This window comes from Aptenodytes forsteri, unplaced genomic scaffold, assembly GCF_000699145.1.
Source record: "Aptenodytes forsteri isolate BGI_AS27 unplaced genomic scaffold, ASM69914v1 Scaffold151, whole genome shotgun sequence".
NCBI lineage: Eukaryota > Metazoa > Chordata > Aves > Sphenisciformes > Spheniscidae > Aptenodytes > Aptenodytes forsteri.
Window position 1 is genome coordinate 1,815,274 of NW_008795939.1, and position 17,777 is coordinate 1,833,050.

A 17,777-nucleotide genomic window follows, 5' to 3' on the forward strand; every position below is an offset into this window, starting at 1 on the left:
GTTGGACTCGATGATCTTAGAGGTCTTTTCCAATCTCAATGATTCTATGATTCTATAATTTCTTTATACCTTATTTGAGTGAATGTGTATGGTTCCTTGATCATATCAAAAGAAAACTGTTGATAATGTGCTGAAAAATAAAACAACATATGGCTGAAAACATATCAGCGTAGTACTTCTGTTTTTACACCAATTTCTACTGAATTTTCCTGAAGCATATTTGCTAATATTTTACAAAATATATTGAACTGTTCTGATTTTTGCTATTTGCCATTATGACAGCTTTGGAAAGAACTAATTCTTTTAAGTAGTCTACTGTTGTGATACAATTTTTTAAACTTCTTTGACACTGAACTGCTTGCTGGGTTAATTGTGGAAAGTACTAATTACAAACCAACATTTGTAAAATACAAGGTATGAGTTTTAAACAAGGTATATGTCCTATACCATATTCCCAGGAGTGGCTGACTACAAAAGTGCAAGATAAATTCAGACACAATGATATTCCTTTCTATACAATCTTTAGAAATGTCTGTGTGATAAATGCCATATGATGAGCTGGGGTGTTTCACAATCTGATGCTGGAGGTACTAATTCCTATGGAAGTGAGAAGCTGACTGTTCCCAGTCATGGTGGTTAAGGACATCTTTACCCGTTCAAGTTGAAAGACATAGCAGGAATCTCCAGACTCTGTGTATGATAGTCTGGTCTGTGATTCTTTTAAAGGCTATAGTTTTTTTCATTTTTGTATTGTCCTCCCTAGTTCAAAGACCTTAATAAATAATAACGTACAGGGTGAAGATCACAAACATGCTATATTAAGAGGCACTTTTTAGAATCCATCACCACACTGGCAGAATTTCGAAGACATGTAGCTTTCAACAGCAGGAGCAAGTTTAGATGATAAGTTCATTTGGCTTTACAGTTAACTTTAAATAAACTTATGTAGTATAAGTCTTTTATACACTTAAGGGGAAGTGTTGATCTAAATAAATTGTACATAGTTATCAGCATTTAAATTCTTATTAGCAGTAATATTTATTATTATGAATTTATGAATTATCTTCCAGTAGAAGTACTCTTACGGATTTCAGTCTTGAATTTCGGAATCAGTCTACGTTTTTAACAGTAAATCCAAGTTTATTTCCTCAGAAGACTTTAAAACATGGATGAGTGGTGGTGTTGCTATTTGCATAGCAGGGAACTAGCAGTAGCCAAATGGAATGACCTGCTTGTGGCAACACGGGGAGCTAATGGCATAGCCTGGAAAAGAAATGGAGCATCCCAAAGATCCATATCCTGCCCTGTGGACTCTGCTGCCTTTCATTGTTATATTTTCCATCTATGGAAACTATTTTTTTTTCTGATTGTTGGATTAAGTAGTAGTCGGGAGTTATTAAAGAAGCAAGGAGATTAAAAAAAGGGAGAGTTTAAATTTTGCAATGGTTGTGCTTAAAGGCTGTATGTGGAGGAAACACACCTATTTCATACTCTGCATTTTAAAAAGCCACTATAGAATGACAGCTTGTACCTTTGTGCAATGCAAGAAAACTAATAATTGAAAACCTCTGAAGGGTTCATGTCATGTTTTTAATGTATTCCTGTTCAGTGTTCTGAGTAGAAGTTTTGTTGTTGCTATGGGTAGGGGATAGATTGAACTGATTGCATACTGTGTTATAAATAAGTGTATTTTGTTCCCTGAGAAATGATTCTTCCTTCAGTAATAGGAAAAATAAACAAAGGAAAAAAGGGTACATTTAAGGTTGCTGTCAAGTCTTAGCTATCCCTAGACTTTCAGATTCCTGTTCTCAGCTACTATGTTTTAACTATAAAATATTTTCCTTTTAGTTTTAAATTCAATTTCTAAATGGTTTAAGAGGAGACTTCTCCAAGTTAACCTGCAGCTATACAATTGCTGGATAAGCCCTTTGTCTGCCTGAACTGCAAGGAAAGGTGGGAAAAATGTGGCTTGAATCTACGTTTGCACTCCTGTGATTTTGGGACTGGCAGGAGCCAGATTGGGTTTGGCATAAATTAGAGCCATCTAAAACTGTTCTGTCATTGCTGACTACCTGAGACTCTGTGGGATCACTCATAGCTGAAGGTCAGGTATAGTGGGCCATGCTCTGGAAAGGTGCTTTAACAAATGGGGAATCCTCAGCAAGCCAGCTAGATTAGTTTTCCAGATGGTTTGTACCACTTGAACAGCGGCAAAAAAAGTCACACTCCAGGTGTGACAGCAGCATTTGCAGAAACGCACAGTTCTGCTTTGAATAAACTTGCTTGGGGAACAAACAGTGTTGCAGTGGCTCCCTGGAATTCAGTGCAAAGTGCAAACCATGGGCAAATGAATCTGGTTAATGCCTTTAACCAGCTGAAGTTCACGCTGCTGCAGCTACACTGCCACTGAGATCAGAGTTAATTTAAATCTAGTTTAACGGCATTGACACAAATTGCAGTTGCATCTTGTACTGCGATATAGATTCAGCACTGGTCATGCAATATCCACTGCCTTTCAATTTTTTTGTTTTTTGTTTTTTGTTTTGCTAGACCACTCTTGTCTCTTCAGTTGAAATGAGCAATTGATCTTATTATCTGTTCTGCCACTAAGAGATACATCACAACTCGCATAGTGGCTGGTAATGCCCATATCAATTTGTGTGACAACCTTACAGTTAAATCCTAGCTGCAGTCATCACTAATTATAAGGGGAATTTCTTGGTGTCTTTTCTCTTATTCAGAAGTTTTAGTCTTGCTTTCTATGTAAACAGCAACTTCATGTTGCCAGTAATGATAATGAGTAAAAGAAAGTTGAATTTTTACAGCCCCGTTATCTCAGCGGGCTTTTAAAGGTGCACAGCACTTCAGGGGAAAAAAAAAATAACAAAACAAACAAAAGCAGAAAAACATGGAGGGGTATTATTAATCTCTCATTTCTCTACTGAAATGCAGCCACATATAGCACAAGACAAAATGTAATAATTAGTAGGCCACACAGAGCTGCAGTACATGGCCATCCAGGAGAGAAAAGGAAGCAGAGAACAGCATCAGGCAAACCACATGGGAAAGTTTAGGTAGTCCTCGATACCCAAGCTGCAATTTAGCTGTGACACTGACGTTCACAAACACCTCCTTGGAAAGTACCATAATGTCTTTGGTGACCACAAATACATATATATTTTTTCTCAGCTAAAAGGCAGTGCACCCAAAGCAACTGTTAAGAAGTGAAACAAAGGAACTGTTTACATGACCAGCTATACCATTTCCTGCAGCATTTCGGTTTTTATTGATAGTTCCTTAAAGGATTATGTTTATCAAGATGAAAAATGGTAGTTACATTATCTCATTATAACAAGGTAAACTTCTGTATCTGAGCTCATATTAGCCTGTTTCTGGAAGAAGAGAAAGAGATACTACTTATTCTCTGCTACGTATTTGTTACATATGCTCTCACATATACTATGGTGATGCACAACACATCCAGTTTGGGCATAAAAGATAAAGAAAGATTGTGCAATATTCACAGACAGCATGAAACTAAATGCTCATTTTTCAATCATTTAGGCATTTCCTTCATAGTATTTTCCTCGGTGGATCTTATGTGGTATTAATATGATGTATTCTCTGCCTGTGTCTTTCCCTCTCTTTTGAATGTTGTGTATTTTCTTATGTGCACTGCCAAAATTGCCTAGTTCTAATGCAGGATCATACTTTGTTTCCTTACTTGCCCATTTGTCCACTTTGGGCTAACGTTAGTAAACATCCTTTAAAGACAATCGCTTTTAATCTTGTCAGAGATGCCCGTGTTGTGAGGGTGAAAATTAGTTGTTAGCTTAGCTTTTCATCCATGCATAATAGGATGTTAAAATCAGAGATGTTTGCTTGGGGCCATGAGAAGCATCCCACTCTGAGCTTACAAGTCCTGAATTTATAAAATGCAACATATTTAAAATAAACAAGCAGAAGGCAAATGCCAGTTTAAAATGAGAAAAAGTCTGGTTTGTGTATATTAGTCTTTGTGTAAGGAGTTTAAGGCATTTTCTTGACTGCAGTAAAAGAAGAAAAATATGCTGAATCTTTGCTGATTTTTATGGCTCCCCCCACCTTTGTTATAATAGCTGATGAACACAAAAACTATGCCATGTTCTTTTTGCAGTGAGGACTTTCCCCCTGAATGGGGTTGTCATCAGCTTGGTCCCTGCATTAAGCATCCTCAGTCGTCATGCTGTATCTTATCAAATTAAGCACTGGGAACAAACAATACCAAGACAAAGTCAGCCTGAAGGAAAACCCAAATGAAACCCATCCCTTACAAAATAGTGGCAATGCCTCTCTTTGCACCTGTATTGCAAGGTAAAGCTGACGTCATTTAGAGAACATATAACCTAAAGGGCCTTCTCTTCCTTCCACACTGGAGCACCTGTGGCAGGACAGGGAGCTAGGATCTCTCTCTGCAAATACCCACAGAGCAGTGACAACTTCCCATTTTCCTTCACTCTTATTCCACTTCAGTTAAATCAGCCAGAGCAAAGGATGTAGAGTAGGTGATAGTTCCCTTGGGAATATCTATGTTAGAATTGTGGTAATTGGCAATGAAAGCAATCAGTGAGTTCAGACACTTTCAGAGAGACCTCTGAATGTCTCAATGCTCTCCTTTGTCGTCCCCAGTACATGCATAATAAAAATGGCTACTGAAGAAACACAGGTAGGCATCCTGGCTCTAAATGCATGTATAATATAAAATGCAGAGTTGTACACCAGTCTGCTGGATGACAGGCTTGAGTATTTGGATTGCCTACGAAGTGTTGATGAAAAGCCACACAGATTCTTAATTCAGAAACTCCAATTTTTCCTCTGTTCCTGTGTTCATTTTCTTTATCAGCAGGGGATGACTTACACTTTCAAAACTGATTAACATTTTAAAACTGTGGGAGCACTTTGTGTGGCATTTCAAATGATTTTAACCCTTTAGCTCTTTGCTGGAACTCCTTTGTCTTTTTTCTTTTTTTTCCTTTTTTTTCTCTTTGGAATACAGGTTGTGCCAGCATGTCAGCACTTCCAGAAAGTAAGCATTTTGCACTATGCAGAAGGCACTGGAGACGTCAGTTGCATTAACTAAATTTTGGCCGTACAAACAGGTGGAAGCTTACCAGCTTTCACCTCGTTGTCTAACCTACCCACATGGGTGAAGGAGACAGCCTTGCCCTAAGGCTTTGAGAAACCCAACAGTTCCCTTAATCCTTTCTACGTCCTGTTTGTCCTCAAAATAATGTCCCTGATATGATTGTTTAAAGTCAACAGGACTTATCCTTTTCAGCACATTTTCCCCTCAATCTCTTTTTTCTGTTACGCCCTCTCTCACATGCTTGAACACATTGATGTACGAGCAAAGCAGGAACTCGCAAGTACCTGAAGATCCATCTTCCAACTGTGCTCAGCTTTGCTCTCAGGCAGTCGAAGCTCATTCTAAAGCATGGCTGAGGAATACTATTCACTTAAAAATAAATACAGTACCTGAAGGCATTTTTCCATATCCATAGACAAACATGTAGCTGCAATGTACATAGGATCATTTGCAGCTCAGGAAAACCGTTCAGCAATGCCTACAGACTTGTCTTTAGTCCACTCACAAGCGCTGCCACTCGTGAATTAAAAAAGTAAACGTCTGTTCAAGTCCACTAATTGCATTGATAACATGGCTAAAGATATGTAGAAAGGATCCAATTCCAACATCGTTTGAGTAAGGACAATGCCCATTGACCTTGGTGGGACTTGCGTTTGAGGACCCACTTTGTGTCATGACTCCAAACATGAACGAGGACACTACTCACCAGCTGCTGTTCTGCAGTGCTCAGCAGTGATGCTTAACACTGTAAATATTAGTTTATTTTGCTTCTTACTGTTTTTCAGCAAACAGAAGTCCAGTAACAGAGGAGTTTTCCTACTCTCTTACACTTAACAGCGCAGAAACAAAACTACATTTCTGGTTTTTCACAAGATATTGTGATAAAAAGCTGGGCAGAGGTCTCTCTTCTTTTCTAGCTTATCAGTTTTAGGGATTCCAAAAAGTTGTTCATGGTCCAGTAGTCAAGGACAGGAAAGAAGAAAAGACAAGAAAGGCACGTTACATCTGCATCTAAAGACGAAGTATCCATTTCTCAACCTACATGTCTTTTAACCTTTCCCTCTTTCACTTTCCAACTCTGCTTTAGCTGAGCTTCACTCCCCAATGCCCAGATTCTCCCTCAGGATTCCTTGCTTTGGAGATTGCTGTCAGCCCTGTCCCTTCATGCAGTGATGGGGATGTTGGGTTTAGTATGTATTTTTGTAACTCACTTGGTAATGACCTGCTACCATTCTTCAGCATATGTTAACCACAGATATGGTAAACAGAAATTCTTTGCAGTCATGCCGATAGAACAAAGAAAAATGGAAACTGCAAAACACTGGGGAGAACCAATCGGGGATGTACTTAGTATTCTCAAAATTCACATATACTTTCTGAACATGTAACTATTTTGACAATTAGTTTTAAAAAGAAAACTCCTTCAGTTTTACTCTTTTCCCTGGAAGAATATACAGCACATGACATTTCAATCAGTTTATCTTTGTTTCATTAAATAGGGTCAGGCAGGAATGAAAGAATCATAGAATCATAGAATCATAGAATCATAGAATCATAGAATCATAGAATCATAGAATCATAGAATCATAGAATCATAGAATCATAGAATCATAGAATCATAGAATCATAGAATCATAGAATCATAGAATCATAGAATCATAGAATCATAGAATCATAGAATCATAGAATCATAGAATCATAGAATCATAGAATCATAGAATCATAGAATCATAGAATCATAGAATCATAGAATCATTGAGGTTGGAAAAGACCTCTAAGATCATCGAGTCCACGATGTAGGAACACGATGTAGGAAAGGAAGTAGAAAATCATGCTTGTAGCATTGGAAAAGCTAGTGCCTTAAAAAATCTTCCAAAATATGAAAACCTTGAGCATTTCTCAAAAGACTATTTATTATTTTATCACATAACTCATATTCTGAAATATTAGTAGCTTTGCGAAAATTAGTAGCTTTTTGGGACATATGATTAACAGGTGTGAGCAGTACTTTTTCAGGTTTGGAGGCAGGTAATTTACAGCTTATTGTAGGGGAAATGGAACAGGAGAAAATAGGAATGCTTCATCTACATTTCTTCCCCTTTCTTTGAAAAGTTTCATGTTAATATTCAGGGACAATTTCCCTTTTCTAATGTTCTTCCACTAGCCGTATTTTAGTTAATTATCTTGGTTGTCCATTGTAAATAAAAAGTAAGAAATCTGCCAGTTCCCTTTGATCATGGTTCTGTTCTTTCTCCCAATGAAACTCACACACCGAGTTTTTTCTTTTCCTTTCCTTCAGAGGTGAAAAGCATTCCTCATTAGGAAGAGCAGATGCATCCCATCGTAGAGTGTTGAGGGTTATAGATTCTTTCAAGTAGTTTCCTTTCTCTCCAGGTACAAATTGTTTAATTCTCAAGCATTGTGAGTGTTCTGAGCGTTCATGTATATAGAATACAGTGTCATTGGAAGCTCAAGGCAAACCGTGTGTAAAAATAAAATAATGTATTAAAGCATAAAAGCTAATGAGGACATAGTGCAAATACTCCTCATGACCATTGCCCAGCCTGACTTCCTCAGGGGAGTTAGTCTAAAGTAGTTACATCAGGAAAACAGGCACACTACAGGTAGGTGCCAGTATTCTCCCTTTGTCCCTGCATAAAATAGTCAAGAAGATAAATACAAAACCCAACAAAAATTCTTCCTGCACCTTCTTGATAACTTTAATTTATTTGAAAGAAGATGTGAATCTCTATTCCTTTTCACGCTCATTCATATTTTGAAAGTTTCTTCTAAAGTACTTCTTCTCTTCCAATTAAACACATTTCCTGGGGACATACATATCAATTATTTTGTAACTCTACAAAACCCAACACTACAAGTATTGCAGGCATTTAATAAACACAGGGCTGAAGTGATATACTGAAATTATTCATCACCTGCACAATTTGTCATATAAGATCTTGAAACAAGGAAAGAGTTATACTCTATTCAGAAAACATTCTCTTGAAGTTTGCATATATCCCCTTTTACTTCCTTGTGAAGTTTTTAAGTTCCACACACACATACACTTGCTTGGAGCCTTATGAAACTGAAATGTCAAGTGAGAGTTGCTTTATATCATGTTCTGTCAATCAAAGTAAGCGAGGCTTTATGCATCTGTTGCTAGTATATTGGCACTTTTTGAAGAGTGTTTCGGAGGGAGCGAGAATAAATAAAGATCCTTCAGACACTTTCTCATTTATGGATGAGGAATCAAAGCAGTCTGAAACTTCATTTTCAGCCTGATACCCTGAAGATTGTTGGCTGATAATTCTGGATGGAACAGCTTATCTGGGAGGATTAGGGAGAACATGGGCTTCCTATTACTGCTGGCTTCAGCCTATTCAGCTGGGCAGACTCTGTCACACATTATCTGTGCCTTTACATATGTCACTAATCTTATCTATATCTTTTCAGCTCCTTCTGTTGGAGCTGTGGTTTTCTGTACCTAAACCTCCCATTTCTTCATTACGCCAGCTGTATAGGCATTAGCCTTCCCTAACAGCCTTTCTGCACTGTGTCATTCAGTAATGGCTAGTAATGCAAAGGTATGAGAAGGTAATGGTACTGCTTTATCTCAGATCTTATAGGCCTCACATCAATATATTAAATGCATACCTCCCTTCCCACCAGCATCCTGAATCCTTCCCCCACTATTTTTGACCAAATCCGCTTAACAAAATAAAATCACCTCAACAATAGAGTATCTCTGCAATCATTAAAAATAACGGAAGCAGGCGATTTGGGGGCAGGTATATATGCTGGAAGGGTCAAAGTAGTTTGTAACCAGCAGAACAAAAACATCAGCACCAGAACTAATCTGCAGCTTCTGCCATTCTCTCCTGGATTGCTAATTGGTATTACAAATTTAGTGGTGTTGGTCACTAGTACAAAGTAGCTTGGAAGAAAGAACGATTAAACCCTCTGAGAGTTCCTGTCCTTTTTAAATTTTAGAGGGAAGCCCCTTCCCCACACCTACTTTCAATACTTCCCCAGCTCCAGCTGGCTCCCTGCCTGCTAAGCTAAGCTCCATCCTTTCTCTCTTATTTTGCCTTTGCCTTGCAGGCTTCCTGCCACACCGCCACTCTGGTGTCCTCTTTCCTTCCTAATTAATTTTCTCCTGTTTCTTCACCTCCTTCATCCATTTTCAACTTACCTCATTCCCTGTTACTGTAATAAAAATGACAAAAAATGAATTTTTAAAAGTGAAGGAAATGGAACTAACGAGATACCACTTTGCCCATTTATTTTCTCTCTAACAGTGTTTTTGACTGTAAGGTCTTTTGGGCAGGGGCTGCTCTTGTGTGTTTTCATTGTGCCTAGTACAATACACATCAGAAAAAAAGAAAAATGATCACTCGGTCTTTATCTTGATGGCTTTTTTGGGTACCACTGGAGTGCAAACTAGAACACATGTCACTGATTTCTGACTAATAATTCACTCAATAGTACTATCTGGCACTTTATTTGCAATTAGTAATTCAGCCAGTTCTATATGTGATTAATTTTAAATATCCTTTAAATAATTTTAAAGAAGGGAAATTTTCCTTCCTGATTTTACTGCCTTCGCATTTTGTTTTACTTTAAATTGCCAAGTTATTAAGGATCTGTATCTTGTCTGTTCTCTCAAGGTTGAAACAATAAGCTTTATCTGAACCTGACAAACATAATTTCTCTTCTTCATAAATGAATGCCTTGAATGTCATGGTTTCCCCACCCTGCAACCACAAGCCCAGTCAGGGCCATGTCATTTAACACAGACCCATTTTTTATTCCGTGACAAGCAGGAGCAACAAGAATTGTAACCTATATCCCAAAGCTATACAAATGCTGCTGGATTATATAGGCGAGACAGCCACAGAGAGTTGTGTTTGCTCCAGCAGTGCTGGCAACTGCAGGAAATAACGTGTTGCAGCAATGGAAGATTTGCTTGACTACTTGCAGTCTTTCAGAGATTTGGAAAAGCTTCTTGCTGCGGACCCTGCAAGAACTGTTTTTCAGCGTACATAGGACATTCATGGTCACTCAAGGACGTAAGGAAGAACTTAATTTCAGATGCTCCCAGGGAAATTGTTGTCATTGTTCTAATTCAGTTGATTTGTTCTTCCCTAGGCTCTTGTACATGGATTTTTTCAACAAGCACTAGGATAAACTGAGCGTTTGGTACAGAGTTCATTTTGCCCATGCAGTTTGGCCAGCTATGCCTGTCACCACCTGAAAAGTACAGACCTAAAGAGGGCAAGGCTAATTCTCAACACTAGAGCAGAATCCAATGTTTCATCAGGTGCACCTGAACCTCTTTATGATACATACAGTATGAAGAGATATATAAAGAATCTCTTAAATACTTAATTTATAGTCAGCCCGTGTCTGAGTATGTGTCATTTATGAAAAGATAACACGTGACATGTGGACTCATCATTAGCCCAAGGTAACAGAGGTTATGACTTCTAATTCTGTTCTCAGCCCTGCTACAGAGTTACTACATGACCTTGCACAAATCACTTAACCTTTATGTGACTAATTTTATCCATCTATAAAATGGGGATAATAAAATTTTTAGCTATACACAGCAGGATGATGAGAATTAATTAATGCTGTAAAACTCCCTGAGAAAGAAGGCTTAATATACAGGGCCTAATTCCACTAGTATTCACTCTCTGGCTCTGTGTCTTGAGCAGTTACTTCTAGCTGAGCAAAATTAGTGTAAAAAGCTACCATCTGGATTTGTTAACATTATTGAGATTCACTGCACTTAGATATGGAGCTCACATAAAACAGTCTAGAGAATCAACCCAAGAGAAAGCTCAAGCAGTTCATTATTAATATTAGTTGTATATCCACATACACAGAGTACAATCAACAACGCTCAAGCATTCAGAATTTCGTAGCAGGGGCTCCGAGTCAGCATATGTAAAAATAGACATCTGATTGAAAGCACCTGTCTGTGTTACTGAAGCTGCAAGCACCAATTGGGTGGCCATATGTGCATGTCCATACGGGAAAAAGAGTGTGCATTGCTCATGTGGTTCTTCAACTTCTGTTTTTTAAAATTTGACCCTAAAACTTCACTTCTTCTGGATTGTGGAGCAATTTTCTAAAATAAAAGCAATATAATTTTCATTAGAAAACTCAGGTTGGAAATGTAGTATCATGTCAACTACTAACGTGTTTTATGGGATATGACTTCATTCAGCATAAAGTTATAAAATACACAGCATGAAGAGCTAGATAATATCTGTGTCTAGTAGTTGGAGTAAGGGGGGAATGGTAGACTGAAGATGACCATCTGCTCTGGTGAGACCCCACCTGGGGTACTGCGTCCAGCTCTGGAGCCCTCAGCATAAGAAAGACATGGACCTGTTGGAGCGGGTCCAGAGGAGAGCCACAAAAATGATCAGGGGGATGGAACACCTCTCCTATGAAGAAAGGCTGAGAGAGTTGGGGTTGTTCAGCCTGGAGAAGAGAAGGCTTTGGGGAGACCTTATTGCAGCCTATCAGTACTTCAAGGGGGCTTATAAGAAAGATGGTGGCAGACTTTTTAGCAGGGCCTGTTGTGACAGGACAAGGGGGAATGGCTTTGAACTAAAGGGGGTTTGATATAGACTAGATATAAGGAAGAAATTTTTTACGCTGAGGGTGGTGAAGCACTGGAACAGGTTGCCCAGAGCAGTGGTGGATGCCCCATCCCTGGAAACATTTGAGGTCAGGTTGGACGGGGCTCTGAGCAACCTAATCTAGTTGAAAATATCCCTGCCCACGGCAGATGACCTTTAGAGGTCCCTTCCAACCAAAACTATTCTATGATTCTATGATTCTATGACCACGCTCTCTTCACTCTACTACTGGTGTGCCGTTTTACAGTGGGCAGTCCGAATCAGTTCTAATCAAATTTCCATTCCCATATATCAAGACATAAAGAAATCCCTATATTGTATAGAACAACCAGTCTTCAGTATCCTAGTCTGTTGTTTTACCTAAAGTATGCATGCATTTATGCTCAAAACAGTCTGTTTCTTTCTACCACTAAGGGAGAATTTTCAAGTTGCTGTGACTATTGCAAACTCCATCAAATTAACAACTTATACGGACTCAAACCAGAAGATCAGTCTGAAGTTATAAAACTGCCAAGAAAGCAGAAAACACCAGTCTTGTCTGCAGATATCAGTAATACAATTGCCTTATCCTAGACTAGCAGCAAACCAACTGATTAATGGTTCGAGATCATGTCTGGTGTAACTTGAAGTACTCCGTGGCAGGCCCTAACTCAAGTGCCCTTTCAAATTAACCTCAGAAGATTCTTCATCATAAGGAAAAATTAATTCTTTATGCAATGGAAGTGATTAACCTTGAACCTTCAAAGTCAAGATGATTGGAAGGTGTGTGTGTTGGCAGGGGGGGGATTCTGCAGTCTCCAAGATGTTTTAAAACTGATACATCAGGGAGAAAACAAACACAATAAATATGTCTCTCTCCTTAGTTTGCTTTTGCAAAACATTCTAGCATATTTTGCTGTAAAAACCTTCTCTCTTTTAAATGATCAAAGCAGCATGTGATCCAATCAGGTAAACAACTGCAACAAGCCAGAACAACACAAATACACTTAAATGTCCTGTTTACTGAACATGTTCACTGAAGATAATGATGCACAGGTCCCAAGAGATTTGGAGAAAAATAAGTAAATAGAAAGTAAATCCAGCTTGATGATGTCTACAATAAGGTGTGTGGGGTGGAGGAGGGTGGTGGTGTCATTTTTCTCTTTTGCGTTTTATTAGGACTAAGAAATTTAGCGTGGGGGGGCTTTTTGTTCTAAATTTTCTAGTTATAAGGGGTGACTTGCTGCTATGAAAGTCTGAGGGTTAGATTAGTTGTGATTGTAAAAATCTCTATTGTGAGCCAAGAAAACTTTACTTACATACTACTAAAATCCTTTTGCAGCTTACATACTTATGTTAATATCAGCAGAGCAGAAGAATATAACAGAAAGGGCTAAACATTGCCAAAATAGCTTACCTCTAAGCATACTCTCCCCTGAGTCAGACAAAATAAATGTGCTGTTCCTGGAAAAATAAAATAGTAAAAATAAACTAGTAGTAATAATAATGCAACACAGACTACTTCCATAAGAAACAAGCAAAGCTAACCCAGAAAGAATTAAATGTAAGGTATTTTTAGGATGTTTTGGGTTTGTATGTTTGTTTTGATTATATATATAGAGAGAGTATATAATTGCATTGAATAATTTCTTCTCTGGCTTCTCCATTTATTCTCTCTCTGGCATCCTTTATTCCTTGTGTCCCTTGACCCATTTCAAGAGAGGATTTAGGGAGGTCCTGATTATTAAAGCAGACAAATTTTCCCATTAACTCACATAAAACATACACAAAAGCTTTTCTGATGTGGGGCATATCATCTGTGAGGCCTCCCCAAGGAGGCACCTACCTGCCAGCCTTGCATTAAATGCTCCTGCTCCCACTCTATCATGCCACAGCCTGAGCAAGTCTTCTCAGTCGTTCATACTGATTCACTCAAGCTCAATGAAGCGTCTGATTTCGGGTCTTTGTCTGGTAATACCCTCAAATTGTACTGCCTCCAAGCAAAGCCCTGCAGCTTGGAGAAATTCCCCTTTTCTCCAAAATGCAGAGAAAGCAGTCCATCTCTTCTTACCCTTCCCTTGCTCAGGCTGGTTTGCAGTCCCACCCACTGCATTCACCAGACTTCTACAATGTGGCCTTTAAAATGGCAGGGAACTCAACAACTTTGTTCATGCAGGTAGTGATTAAGAGCCTTACCACATCATGCAGCCTACAGCATGGATGTGGCTTATCTCTCCTTGGGTTAGGTTCATTTTTAAAACTTCATTTTTAAAACCTAATCGTTTGAAGGGCATTCTCCTGTTTACTTTGGTCCTGATGTAGTCTTAGCAGCACATCTTTTGTAGTACACTGAAATGCAATTGATGGGAGGATATGTTTTTTGTAATACCCTGAGGTGTATTCCAAGGTGCTTGCCACTTTATGTGGTGAGCCAGCAGATACAGGTGGTGCTGAGTGTGCCATTCAGCTTTTTATTTTTATCTTAAAACAACATTTTCTTAAGTTACTACCAGTCAGCCTTAGTGAATATGAGTCTATCTGAAATGATCATTCATATATGTACATGTGCCTTGAATCCAAAATTAGTAAGACACATTTCTGTATCATTAGATGCCTATTTTCAATTGCCTCATTTTGGTAATTGGGGCTTATTTTTCTTACCATGAGTCAAATAGCAGAATCACTGAAGGTGGAGCAGGGTAAAGGTGACTCATCCTACCTGAGGTCTCCACATGTACTTGGCAAGCACTTGGGTTTTATAGATGGCAGTAATGAAATAAATATATCTGAATGCGTGGGTGAGTAAGAGATGAATCCACTCTGCGCTCAAGTGCATGGAAACACTGCGGCTGGCACTGGCATTTAACTATGATGGCTAGGAAAGATGCCTTTTCACCAGTTAGAGATCCTGGATGTATCTAGGAATGTGGCCTGCATCTATCCTAGTAAATGCAGACATTGCTGGAGTGATCCCAGACACCAGGATGCTATTGTCATTGTCAGTAAAATGTTAGAACATCTTTGACAGACACAAGTGAAGGCAATAACAAAACACCCAACACAATAGATCAAGCCTTATAAGCCCTCTTCTGGTATCCCCATCTGGAAAGTTACTTACTGTTGCTTTAGGGTTTGTGTACACACTATCAGTGTCTTCCCAAAAATTTAGGTAGAGGGTTTTTTTCCTGCCTCTTCTTAATGTGATTTCAGCAGCCACATTTCTGAAGAATTGGGGTGGTGTTCTGAAAAATTCTGTGTATTCACAATGGATTGCTTTAAAAAATATATTTCCATACTCTGTAGCACATTTTATTTACTATTCACTATATCAGAGGACAAACAGTACAATTCTTTGCGTGTTTTACAAAAAAGGGTGATACTATTCTGTTGAATCCATGCTGTATTTGCTATCAGTGTTTCACCATGTGCAGGATTTCTTATTAAAGAAGTAATCTTTAAAACAATCTGCTGGACTTCTTCTCTAAAGAAACCCATCTAAGAAGGCTACCTAACCCCCCATAAACCCTTTTCTAGCCTATCATAAACTACAATCACTTCCTATGAAGAGCTCAGGAAATTATGTAGCCAGACTTTTTGTGGTGAAACTTCTGTTGCAGAAAACAGTGAGTGCTGTTTTAGATCTGAAATGTCAACAATTGTATATTCCACTATTTAGATATAAAAAATCACCAAAAATATGTATTCTGCTTATTACAATGCACCTGAGTTGCTTGCAGTAGGGATTATCTGTGTAGTTGAGTCTTTACACTATTAGCTTCTGTAGGAAAGTTCCCAGCTATCTTTACATATTTAAATCATAGCAACTGGGGTAAAGTTTTGCCCGAAGCAAATAGCCAAGTACCCTGTCTGAGCACAGTGCATACCCTCAAATCAAGACTTAGTAGAATTAACAAAGCTTCTATATGTGCCTTAGAGTTGCCTTCTGTCAAATAAAAGACCAAATTGATCCTAAAAAATTAAAAGGATGATTAAATTAATACTTATATAATATTTCCTCCTACTTGCATTTTTTTACTGAATATCAGAAGAGCTGGATAATTTTCTCCTTTGCTGTTGGAATGATAGATATTGGGAAGAAATTAAGCTATGTGTTCTGGGAAGTATTAAGCTATGTGCAACACTAATACGTCTTTGAAGTGAAGCAATAAAACAGAAGAGCACAGATCTATTGGTAATATAGATTTGCTTTAACTGCTGAATAATTGGTAATTCAGAAAGTAAACATAAAGTGTGTAGAATCTTTCAAATTCATGAATGTGTTTTCATAGGCAGAAATGCCATGACCAAAAATAAAAGATGTAGCAGGCTTGGTGAATTTTGTTGAATGCTTGATGAGTTTACAAATCTTTTATCTTAACACTTACTACAGTTTGAGACTGGTGAATAATTCGCAATGAATATTTCATCAGACACATGTTGCCTTCTTTTTGCAAACAGAATATCCGCAAACAGATCACAGTTTTCCAGATTCATTTGTTATTTGAAATTACTTTAAAAAAAAAAAGTAACCATATAGGTTAATCCAAAACCGTTATCTGCAAATATTTGACAACTCGGTTGGGCTGGTTAGTTGTGATGAGCCAGATAAGTCACAAGGTATTCTTTCTATTCATACACTGGAACAACAAGCATATACTTCTGGAAGAAATATTTACACATGCGAATATGACATTTCGTTTCAGTGAATACCCCTGCATGTGATAGGGGAGCATGTGTTCTGTGACCATTTGTGCCAGTAAAAGGCAATCACTCAAATGTCTGTACAAAGCAAACACAAAAGGGGATTGTGATTATCACGTAGTCAACACAAAATACAATCCCATTTTTAAACAGGGGAATGAATTAACAATATGCTGTTGGTAGGGCAGATAAGTGACACTGAGGACACAAAGACAATCCCAGTGGCAAATATTTGCATACTGTTTGTCCGTCTCCCCTTTTTGTAATTGTTTGATGCTCTTGGGTACCTTTTGTTAAGATGAAAAATAGTTCATAGGCAGTAACAAACTAGGCCGATGACAGTAGCAACAGATATCCAATAGTAGTCCTCAAAATTTATTTTGTTCCACACTGTGCTGGCTAACCATTGTCCTCAGGGTTGCTTGAGGAGGTGGAAATCACTTCTCACTTTGTAATATACTTCTTCCATGACAAAGGATAAAAGCAGCAGGGACAGAGAAACTGTTGTGGGGGCCTTAAATAAGTGGAGGATCCTTCTAACCAAGGAAATCTCCCATAACTGGATCCAGTCAATCTATAACAATTTAACCTATTAGGTGCAAAATTACTGTAATCTGGCTTAGAAACTGGCATCTGTTTTCATAGAACAATAACACACTGAAACCTGTACAGATGAGAAATTTCTCCCTGGCTGCCACATGTACTTTCTTCAAGTAACTGATCCAAAATGGGCAATCCCCGTTGTTGTCTTCTCTTTACATGGACTGGCTTCTCACTCAAACAGTCACACCTAACATCTCGCGTGTTTTGTCTGTGATGGAAATGGTGAATCCCACAGAGTATGCTGTAATGCGCCAGCTGTGCATAAGCAGAGATTAGCAAGATGGAGATACCACAGTCAGCTGTGCCTGAGTTTTATCTAGAGACTCATCAAAACTGGTTTTCCTAGTGCTACTTTCCCCCACATTATACTAAAAGCATACGACTGTCACATATGTTCAGACCAGATGGAGAATAAAGGTATGATAATAGCAGGTACTAGTATTAACACATTTCAAAAATCCATTGTAGACAGAAGTACAAGCATCTTGATTTACAGAGGTATTTGAAGCTCTGTCATTCGATTTCGGTGGGAACTAAGTACCTGACCTGTTTACACATTTAGGTAAATCTTACTGAACACCCATCTTCACCTCTAGGCAGCTAAATACCTCTGTGTGTTTGATTTATAGCATTTAAAAGAGGTTGCTGAGGCTTCAACTCAGCTCTGCCAGCATGTTAAAGACAGATCCTAGCCTGCGTAAGACTCCGCAAAA